Source organism: Arachis duranensis, chromosome 9, assembly GCF_000817695.3.
Source record: "Arachis duranensis cultivar V14167 chromosome 9, aradu.V14167.gnm2.J7QH, whole genome shotgun sequence".
NCBI classification, from domain to species: Eukaryota; Viridiplantae; Streptophyta; class Magnoliopsida; order Fabales; family Fabaceae; genus Arachis; species Arachis duranensis.
The window spans coordinates 89318647-89330103 of NC_029780.3; positions in this window are offsets into that span (position 1 = coordinate 89318647).

The window sequence follows — 11457 nt, forward strand, 5'->3', positions numbered from 1 at the left end:
ATCAAATTCCAAAAGCCTCTCTCTCATTATTTAGTTTATTACAGTCACAATTGTAAGATTTTGATTTCAAATAAAAAATCTTAAATCTTTATATTATTAATCCAAAAAATATTTTTAAATTACCACAACACATGCCAATGAGTTATAACTTAAATGACATATTTTCTTCATATTCGTCTAAAAAATCGTGAATTCAAGTCTTCCTATCTTTGGTAAAAAAAATTACCACAGCACATTTTAAAAACAAAATCCAAAATATTAAATTCGATTAGTCTCAATTAATTAAAAATAAAAAGCATAAAAATTTTATTGGTTTATGACCTGCAAAATAAAAAATAATTAATTATATGATTGAAATTATGAATGTTAAATTAAAAATATTTTAATAATTTTTACTATATAACTCATATTTTTACATTAAGATTATATTATAAAATAAAAAATGGAAATGAAATATGAAAAAATATTATGAAATAAATTATTAAATATAATTATTAATTGATCATATTAAAATTAATAAGTAAATATACATATGAATGTCAACTAAAAATATTAAAATAATTTAAAATTATGATCTATTAAAGCACATATGAGATAATTCGAAAAAATACATATCTACAAATTTTATTATATAATTCATACTTTTATATACTAACGGGTATAAATAAAAAGTGCAATATATATAAAAAATTACTAAACAAATTTTTAAATAAAATTTTTAACTTGTCATATAAGATGATCAATAAAGACTAAACAATTATAAATATGAAAAAAATTGAGGATAATTCTTATAGAAAAAAATATTACATTTTTAATAAAAATTGAACACTTACAAAATAGAGATGAATGAGGAATTTTTCTATAAATTACAAATGACGTATCACTTTCAGGAATTTTATTGTCGCTAGACAAATTTTCTATCACAAAGTTGCATACGATTTTCAAAAATATTAATTTCATATTTGATAAAATAACGTTATTTATAAGATATATATTAATTGTTAATAGAGTGATACATTATATACTATTAATATTTATTTTTATAATGCAATATAATTAAAGAATCAAAAGGCGCGTGAGAGAGTAAAAGCTAAATGTGATTAATTATATTAACTATTGTAAAAAAAAGAAATATTTTAGCTGCTTTTGGTTCTCCATATGCTTTGGTTCCCAAAGTTTTCCGTTTATACATGCAAACATACCACGTAAAAAATAATACATGATCATGTGTGAAGTGGCATTATTAAAATATAAGATTAATAATATCATTTTCCTATACTTGTATAGTTTGGCCCAACACCAATAATAAATGATTAAGATTTGTTGTCCCACATCTATGAATGCTATCAAGTTTTTATCTCTAGACAATAGGATACTTTATTAAGATTAGTTTGCTTAAATTTATTTTATTTTTTAAAAGTAATTTATAAAAATTAATTTTTTAAAAATTATTGCATCTATATTTAGTAAATTAAATTAAAAATAATTTTAATAAACATAAATAATAATAATTACATTTGATAAAATAATTTTTAATTTTGATAAATATAAATTAATTTTAAAATTTTTTATTATAAATACTTTTAAAAATATTTCTATCTTTCAAAAACTGCAAACACAATTACAGAATCTTTTTTCTTTATCAAACACAAAAAAATTGCTTTTTAAAAATACAAGCAACTTTTTAAAAAATTTTATCAAACTAAGCCTAAAAATAAATGTTCAACTCGATCTATGTTCATTTTCACAAAAGATAATGTAGCTCCTTACAAAAAGAATAAACACTTCGATCTCTTATTATTTTAAAACAATATGAATCTTTTTGTTAAAATACTTGTCAAATAATAACAAAAATTGATTTTGAGGGTGAGATTATTTAGAATATGTGAGAACTCACAAATTATTAGTAAGTATGTTTTTAAAAATTCTTTTATCGGAGGTAGTTAAGTGAAAAAGATTATTGCTAAAAGTAATATTGGAAGAATAAAAAATAATTGCATTACGAGACAAAAAAGAGAGAAGAAAATAATAATATTGATGGTGTTGGTGTTGTCATCAATGGTAATACAATAGATATAATAATGATGATAATGATAAAATATGATTACATAATAGAATTAATAGAAATAAAAGTACAATAATAAAGATAAAAAAAGTGATAGTAGTAATAATAATAGTTACTTTTATTGTTAAAAAAATTTATTAATTATTATTATTATTATTTAATAATTTTTTAATAAAAAATTCGTATATCCCAAAATAATATGATTGGGGATAAAAATATCTCTTTTTAAAGTAACCAGTTATATTTTTTTGTAAAACGTAGATAAAAATCGAATTTATAGGGTCTTTACCCTTAAATAAATACTTGGAGCATGAAATCTTAGGACTTGGACTTGTGTAGAATAGTCTAATAATATTTATAGTGTGACTTTGATACCATATATATAAGAAATTTAATAAACCTATTGATTGAACTTTAAAAAGACAAAAACTAATTTGAAAAATAAAGGTTGTTTCGTACTTATTAGAAAAATTATACACACCTTGTCTCAAGCGAATGTGAAACTTTAATAAGCATTAAACATTGTGACTTTAATTTTTTATTAAAGAAAAAGAAAAAAAGGCATCTAACATGCTCTTGCCTTGGCATATTACAACCTACTTTCTGTAGAATTTTTTATTTAAATAATTTTTAAAGCTTGGGTAAGTTTTTATAAATTTATTATGTTTTATATTTTTTAATGAAAGTTTGCCCACATTTTACGGACAAGCAAGCGAAAACAGGAAGATAATGTATTAAATGGTAAGTTTCATAAAATTTACACTGGAAAAAATAATGATTTTTTTTTAAATAAAAAGCCACTATTAACCAAACTTTAATCAATAGCTATTTGAACTTTGCTAATCATAGTAGCTAAATAAATATATTAAAACCGCGTAAATTAGAGAAATGATAATAACGATGGATACAAATGGGCAAATTAAATTGGGCAAGAACTATAGGCTCTATGTTTATATTCTACAATAATAAGTTCCACATTGAGTTTAATTAAACTAGTAAACATTCCAAGCAGAGAGTCCTTGGTAGACCCCACCATGGCTTTCCACTGTCCCAAACTCTACCAACATTTGGAATAACATTATTGTGGATGAAGATACTCTTGATATATATATTGATATATATGCAGTAGGACAGGACCATCGTTAACTATAAACAAATTGATATATTAGTACGTAATAATCATGACTAACTTGTCAATTAATTAACTAATTGATTCCTTATAGCCCATTGTATATATGTCTCTTCATACATAAGCGAGTATCAACTTAGGATTCTTCTGACTCATCATTAATTTTATGTTGTAGACTACTATGGTAAGAGAATAAAAATATTTTCAAGTTGGTATTGAAGGATCCTTCAACTACTTAAACATCAAAACAGAGACGAGCATTTACTGAGTAGTTGTAATATTCTTTTAATTAAATAAATATTAAAAAAATACATTAATGTCTACAATAGGCACCTGATAGAAAGGCTTCTAGAAGTAGGTTTCTATCTACAATTTTCCAGGGCATACCTGCGAAATGAATTTTACTCTATTCATTTATTCTCGTGAGATTGGTCAAGTTCACTTTTGGTACCTGCGAATTGGACTGGCATATTTAATTTTACCTCATATGAAATGGCAGAAGCGTACTTCGAAAAGGCTTTTTTAGCAAATACATATGTATTTTTGAACTTAATACAGAAACTAAAATAAGAATAGAATTCTAATTTAATTTGCACAAATAGTAAAATTAGAATTAATTAATTGAAATGAGGGTATTTTAGGTATAAAATGTTATTAAAGTTTCAGTTTTCATCTCTAAAAATTTTAGTCCCCTGTGTCCCTACTTTTTGGAGGTACTGAAATACTGAAATTTTAGGAACAGAGACACAAATTTTAGTACCAGTCTCTGAACCAACAAACATGATACTGAGTCTCAGTTTCTCAGTCTCTGTCTCAGTACCTCAAAACAAACACTGCCTAACTTATGTGACAGAATTCGACTATTTCAATAGGTCAACATTTTTTTTTGTTAGAGATAGTGATCAATAGTGTTTGTAACAATAGCTACGTTTTCTTTCTGAGGACCATAGAGAATGACGACAAAAATAACATTCCGATCCAAATAAAAGAAGACAATTTCAGGAGCGATCTCAAAGAGTGCATGAACAGTTTGATTGGAAAGTTCTTTGCAGATAAAACCTTCTCTATCAGAACAATAATGGAGGGAGTATTTCATGCAATATGAGGACGACCTGATGGCTTTCGAGTAAGTGAAATTGGACATATATAACTACTTCCAATTTTTCTTTGAGAAGGAGATTAATGTTATGAGAGTGGAGAAAGACTCTCTATAGCTGTTCAAAGATTTTGTGCTACACACACAAAAATGGATGCCTGAAACAGAGGGGTCACGCAAGAAATTAACAAATACCCTATGTGAATCCAATTCTGGGGGCTCCCTGGATATTACAAGACAACAGAGGTTGGAAGGAGGAAATTAGGAAACAAAATTGGAACAATTTTGGATGTGAATTTGTTTAATGTCAAAGACAGAGAAACGAAAATTGTGAAAGCTAAAGTTGAACTGGATGCTGAAAAGTAGGTGAAAGATTGCTTAAAAGTTGCTAAGCCTGACAAAACTATGATTGAGATTGCTCTCCAATATGAAAAAGCTGAAATAATTTGCACATATTGTGCAAGAATTGGGCATGCACATAGGAATTGTCCTGTGTTATTAAAGGATACCAATAATAAAAAGTAGGCTCAAAACATGGTGGGTGCATGAGTGGATAAAAGCAACTCCAATAAGAACTAGAGTGGAACAAAAAGAGGAGGTGAATAATGTGTCTTATCAAGAAAAACCAGTTGCGGGCTGTACAAGAAAGAAGAAACCAATCCCATATTGTCGCAATGAATCTTTCTTTGAACTTAGTATCCAGGAAACCAATGCAAACAAGGAGAATAAAGCACCGCATTATGACCACATAGAAGCCGTCAATAAAAAAAAGTGAACTTGTTGTCCAGAAAAAAAATTGTCTAAAAATGCCACTTAAGGAACTGAATGAAGAGAGCACAAGCCAGACAGGAGAGAAGACTAGTAGAAAGAAATCAGGAAAGTTTCACAAGATTAAAAACATAGCAAGAAATAATGGAGGAGAAAGATGATAGGAAAAAAGATGTGCAAATACGGTGGAGGAGGAAGTAAGCTCAAAGAGGATATGTCTTAGTGAAGAAGATGATGTTGTTGAGATAGTGGGGGTGCCAACTGTTCAATAGCACCCAAGTAACCATGATGTTAATTGTGTGAAATTGCCAGAATTTGAGAAGACCCCTAATAGTCCACTATTTTAAAGGGATGTGCAAATCCCACTCCTCCAAAGTTGTCTTTTTATGTGAAACAAAGAATCAACCTCGAACTATGGAAAGGAAACTTCGATCGTGCGAATTTAAAGATTGGAAGCTGGTTGAATATTTAACCAATTTTTAGAACTTGCAGCTCAATTGAATATTTTTTGTGACAAGGTGGTGATCTTACGGGGACTTTAAGGCAATCAGGTATCAAAGTGAGAAATAGGAAGGTAATGCAAAATTTTCTAGCTCTATAGAGAATTTCAATCAATTTATTAATGATAACTCTCTCATAAACTTGAGGATGATAGGACATCAATTCACATGAACTAATAGGCACACTAGTAATGAATTAACCGAGGAGAGATTGGATAGAATACTAGTGGAAGAACATTGATGGGAGAAGTATAGTACAACAATTGTGAGAAGACTTTTTGAAAATGGATCAGACCACTCTCCATTATTATCAAATATTGATCCGCCAAGGTGGCCAACCAAGAGGTGATTTAAATTTCAAGAATGGTGCGTGCGAAAGAAGTGACGTCCAACAAATCATTGAAGATACTTGGAAGAGACAGGTTGTGGACTCACCAATATATATTTTAGCACATAAGTTAAAGGACTGCAGACATATGTTGTTCCAATGGCAACTCCAGAATAACATTAATTTTAGAAAAAAATTGAGAATGTTCTAATGCAAACTAAAAGCTGAAGGAGTCCACGAAGAAAGAGATATTAATGAATTAGAAAAGCAGCTGGAGGCGACCTATGCGAAAGAAGAATGTTATTGGAAGGAAAAATCGAGACAATTTTTTCACCAAAAATTCTATGCTAGAAATAGGAAAAATAAGATATGGGAACTAACAAGGAATGATGATACTGTTGCATCTACCCTTGAAGACATGGCAAAGGTAGCTGAAGAGTATTTTAAAAACATTTTTTTCTCGACAAATGATGCTGATCCAGACCATCTTTTTGAAGACTTTCAACCTATGATTACAGAGACTATGAACATAAAATTGTTGAAGTTTTTCAGTAATTGAGGAAATTAAGAAAGCAGCTTTCGGTATTTGTTCTACGTGTTCTCTGGGAGATGATAGCTTCATGGTAAAATATTTTTAGAATTATTAGGATATTGTGGGTGAAGATGTCTATAAGGTTGTTTAAAGCTTTTTTGGAGGAGGTAGAATGTTGAAAGGACTAAATCACATCCAAATTTGTCTAATTCCATGACTCAGGTGAGACCGATAAGTTTGTCTACAATTTTTTACAATATCATTTCTAAAGTAATGGTGCATAGAATACAAAATTTTATTAATATAACTGTGAGCCCAAATCAAAGTGCTTTCTTGAAGGGTAGATTAATTTCGGACAATATCTTTGTAGCCCATGAATGTATGTATTATTTGATGAATAAAAAGAGAGAGTTAGAGTATGAAATGGCTCTAAAGCTTGATATGAATAAGGCTTATGTTAGAGTCGAATGAAACTTATAGTTTATGATGGAAAAAATGAGTTTTGATTAAAAAAATGAATTTCTTAGATTAGGAGTTAATCTCTACTGTTTTTTATTCTGTTTTTGTGAAAGGTCAACCATATGGCTATCTCAGACCATCAATGAGGATCTGACAAGGGGTCCCCCTTATCAGTTTATATTTTTCTAATTTTTGTAGAAGATATTTTTTTCATGCTACATAAAGTAGAACAAAACAGAACAATCCAAGAAATTCAAACACATAGAAGATGTCCAGCAGTTAACCACTTACTTTTTGTAAACAATTCGATCCTATTCAGCAAGACCTTCTCAGACTCGTGTAATAACAGCTTAACTCTCCTCCTACAATATGAAAGCATAAGTGGGCAAAAAGTCAACCTCAATAAGTCAGCATCATCTTTCAGCAACAACACACCTCCTAATATTAGAAAAAAAACTTGCTGAAGTATTGCAGATCAATCACATAAGAGCCTAGGATAAGTACCTTGGATCATCAATTGTCCAACGATCTAAAAAAGTTACCTTCGGTGTAATTAAGAAAAAAATTCAGAAAAAAGTCCAAACTTGAAAAAGGAACTTACTCTCTGCTGGGTGAAAACATATATTGATCAAAGCGATAGGTGAGACAATTCTAGTATACACCTTGTCATATTTCAAACTCCCTGACAATTTGCTAGACAATATTCACCGAATTATAAATCAGTTCTGGTAGGATCAGAAAGGGAATGAAAGGAATATGGCATGGATCAGTTGGAAAACGATGTCACGACCAAAGTCTGAAGGAGGTCTTAGCTTCAAAGACCTGAGGCTCATAACTTGGTGCTATTAGGGAAGCAGTTATGGCATGTGACAACCAAACCAAATTCATTGCTTGCACGACTATTAAAAGAATAGTATTACAGACTCTCAATGACTCTAACAACAGAAAAAGGTGTTCAACCATCGTGGGGCGGCAAAGCCTTCTTGAAGAAAGATCAGTTGTAGAGAAGAGACTCAAATTCAAAACCTCATCGCAGTCCCTCCTTTCACCTTCTTTCTTCCTCTCTTCCTCTGTTTGCCGCTACACACTTTGCCATCCTTTCAATCTACAAACTCCAAAAACGACCATCTCCATTAGTCAACTACCACTATCTCATCCTTCAAGGATGTCATTAGCTCCTTTGACGTCCAAGTATTTGATGTTGGCAGTGGCCCACGGCCGCCTCAAGTCGCATGTAAGCCCAGTGTTCACTACCCAAAATTGCATCGGCTTCGAATTATCTCTGCCGACGATAATGCACTTGTGAAAGTGTGAGAACTTGTCACTAGTGATTCTTCTGTGATGACACTGCTGTCGCCATTGCTGTTGTTGGAGTCCACACTGGATTCTGCCTCCATCATGAGCTAGTATTATTTCTGTCGTTAAAGTTGATGTTGAAGGATTACCATGTGTTCATAACACGCAGTGAAAGAAAAGAAAGTAATCCTAAAGATCTATTTTGTGCTTAAATTTTATTCAAATAAACAATATATAGATCAGATCTAAATACCTGTGTACGCTAGTAAAAAGCACTTTCTCCTTCGATGGTACAAATGTGCTATGCATATCCATACTGAGACCAACCTTTGCTGTCAACTCCTTGACCAATGGACATCTGATCTAAATTGAGAAATCTCTTACAACTCTTTGCATGCCATAAAGTTCTTCTCCAAGAATTAGGTTCACATACGTTTATGTGTGTAAAGGTAAAAGAATAAAACTCTTGTATTTTTATTCTCATCTTTTTTCTCTACTCTTGGCATACATATATATAGTATGAGATTTGTTACTGATTTTAAATTTGAATCTCAATTCAAATTTGAATCATATCTTATTATTTTAAATTTGAATCTTTCAAATTTATGAATTATATCATAATTAAATTTGAAATAGAATCAGCTAGGATTTCATCCAAATTTATAATTCAAATTTAGAAATAGAGTAACTAATTATTCTCAAATCTCATTTAATATTCTCAATGATCATACTATTATTACATATCCTTGGTGCTAGCAAAGAATATAATAATATTCTATTTGAATTACTATAATTATTTATTTGATCAAATCAAAATAATAATTAAATAATTCTAAAGCAAAGATTAGAACACTCATTAATGTGTGATCCCATAGGTTCAATACTAAGTGGGTAGTAAATTAGTCATACTAAATTTACTAATCGAGGTTGGCGTCTTGCAACACTTCTTAACGACCCAATAGTATGAAGTAATATATTTTTACTAAGAACCCGAGAAGAATAAAGTATAGTTCCTTCTATCTTTCCAACTCTTGGTTAACCTTTAGAGTATAATTTAATTGTCAAACTCTAACTTGTTACCATTATTATAATGAACTGTGAATGACTTAAGAAACTTATTTCTTCATTCATTCAATCTCCTTGGCCAAGGTTTTATTCATCTCAGTCATTATAATCATAGAGCTCAAACTCTTTACCGAGAGTTGACAGATTCTTTATTGACTAATTAATCATTAATTGTACAAGTATTTAAATCATACCCAATGTCTATTCAACTAGCATCCTAGGGTATTAGGTGTCCGAAATCAAAGTATAATAAATACATTGTCAATTACTATGATAATCTCAAGTCAAAAGAACTCTATTACTATGTTCATTTTGAGAATATCCTATTCACAAATATGCAGTAATTATAACTATTAAGAATTCTCAAAGTAAGTCAATTTAATGGTCATATCTAAATTTTTAAATTTAATCAAAGATCTTATTATATTAATATTTTAATATAATAATAATAATAATAATAATATATTATTTGACACATGAATTCGACTGTAGTTATATTATTTATTCCCAACAGATATCGTTGTTGGTGAGAGAGAGAGAAAATTTCACAAATGAAGTTGTTGTCATCACGGTTGTCGCTTTTTTAGCTTCTTCCTCTCTGGTTGATCTCTTTCTCCACACGAAGGAAGTAATTTTGTCCTTAACAAAATTTGTGATGGCAGAAAATGATTTTAAAATAAAATGAATACTAGATATTATTTAAACATAAAAAATTTAAAAAATAATTTTAATTTTTAATTAATAAAATTACAGAAATTAAAATTATACTTAACCCTTATATTATTTTTACCATTTTATGAATATGTTAAATTTAAGGGATGTTTCTGAATTTTTTAAATGAGAAAAGATATATGCATTGCCTTAAAAGTGGTAGTTATGCCTTTAAACACTAAAAACAAAAAAGTAAAATATAACAAAAATCAAAAATAAAAAGAGGGAAAAAAAGAAAGAGAAACAAAAGGTAGGAGGACATCTTAGAGGATCTCATTCTTGTTTTGTGTGAAAGAATGTTTAAATGTTTAGAAAAATTTAATGTACAAATATCATTACTTTTTAAACGTTAAAATCTCGGTTTCAAACATTGTTTAAAAATATATTTAAAATAATAAAAGCTTAAATTTACTTCTTATGTCAAAAAATTATCCTTTAACTAACAATCATATTATATATACACAAAAATTTAATTATTAAATTAATTATTCGTATAAAATATATATTAATAAAATATAAAATATATATTAAAATTAAAGTTTAGTCAATTAAGAATTAAATAACTAACCTGGTAAATTTCACATGACATGAAAGTGGATTAAAGTTACGAATGTTTTACGAGTACGGATAATTCAATTATCAGATCAAAACTAACTCAATTCGATTTAATTGATTTTGTACTCACCGAATAATTGGATTTGATTAAATCTGACCTTAATTAATTCTGCTAATAATTTTATAATTGTAGAATTTGAATTAAACTGATTATCCAATTAATGTTATATTATATTATAAAATTAAATTATATATACTAACTTTATCACCTTGACCCCCATTTCTTTAGTAATCAGCAGTCACCCTGTGTTCTCCTCCCTTGTCAGTTTATTTTGTGATGCTTAAAGACTTAATAACTAACGTTATGTGGTTTATTTTACTATTTTTTTTTTTGTAAAATTTTAAATATTTAAAAATTTTCAAACTATGGATATTAGATGATTTTTTTAGTATAAATATGATGATGTATTTTAGTATGTAATTCATCTATTTTTTGTTTTTTATTTTTTATTTTTTATTTTTGCTATTACATATTTATAGAAAGTTTTTTTTTCTACTTTTTCTAAATTTAATTTTTAATCGAATGCTTGATTATTCGAATTAATCTAACTTGGATTTAATTGGTTCAGATTGGTTTAAATTCACTTAAAAAAACCTCTTATTCGATCTATTCTGAACCAATTAATTTTTATTGATTCGATTCTTATTTTTTTTTCTAAACTCAAACTAATCCGACCAGTGTGAATCCCAAACTAAAGTTTCATATTGCTTAAGGATAACACCGTGGCATTAGAAGAGTTTGAATATCCTTCCGCGCACTATATGAGCTAGGTACGAGTGAACTTTGATCCATATTATAAATATAATTAAGACATTGTTTAAGAACAAGTTGTTAACATTTTCAACTAGTGATATTTAAGGGAATCTTACAAAATGTCTCCAAAAGAATTATT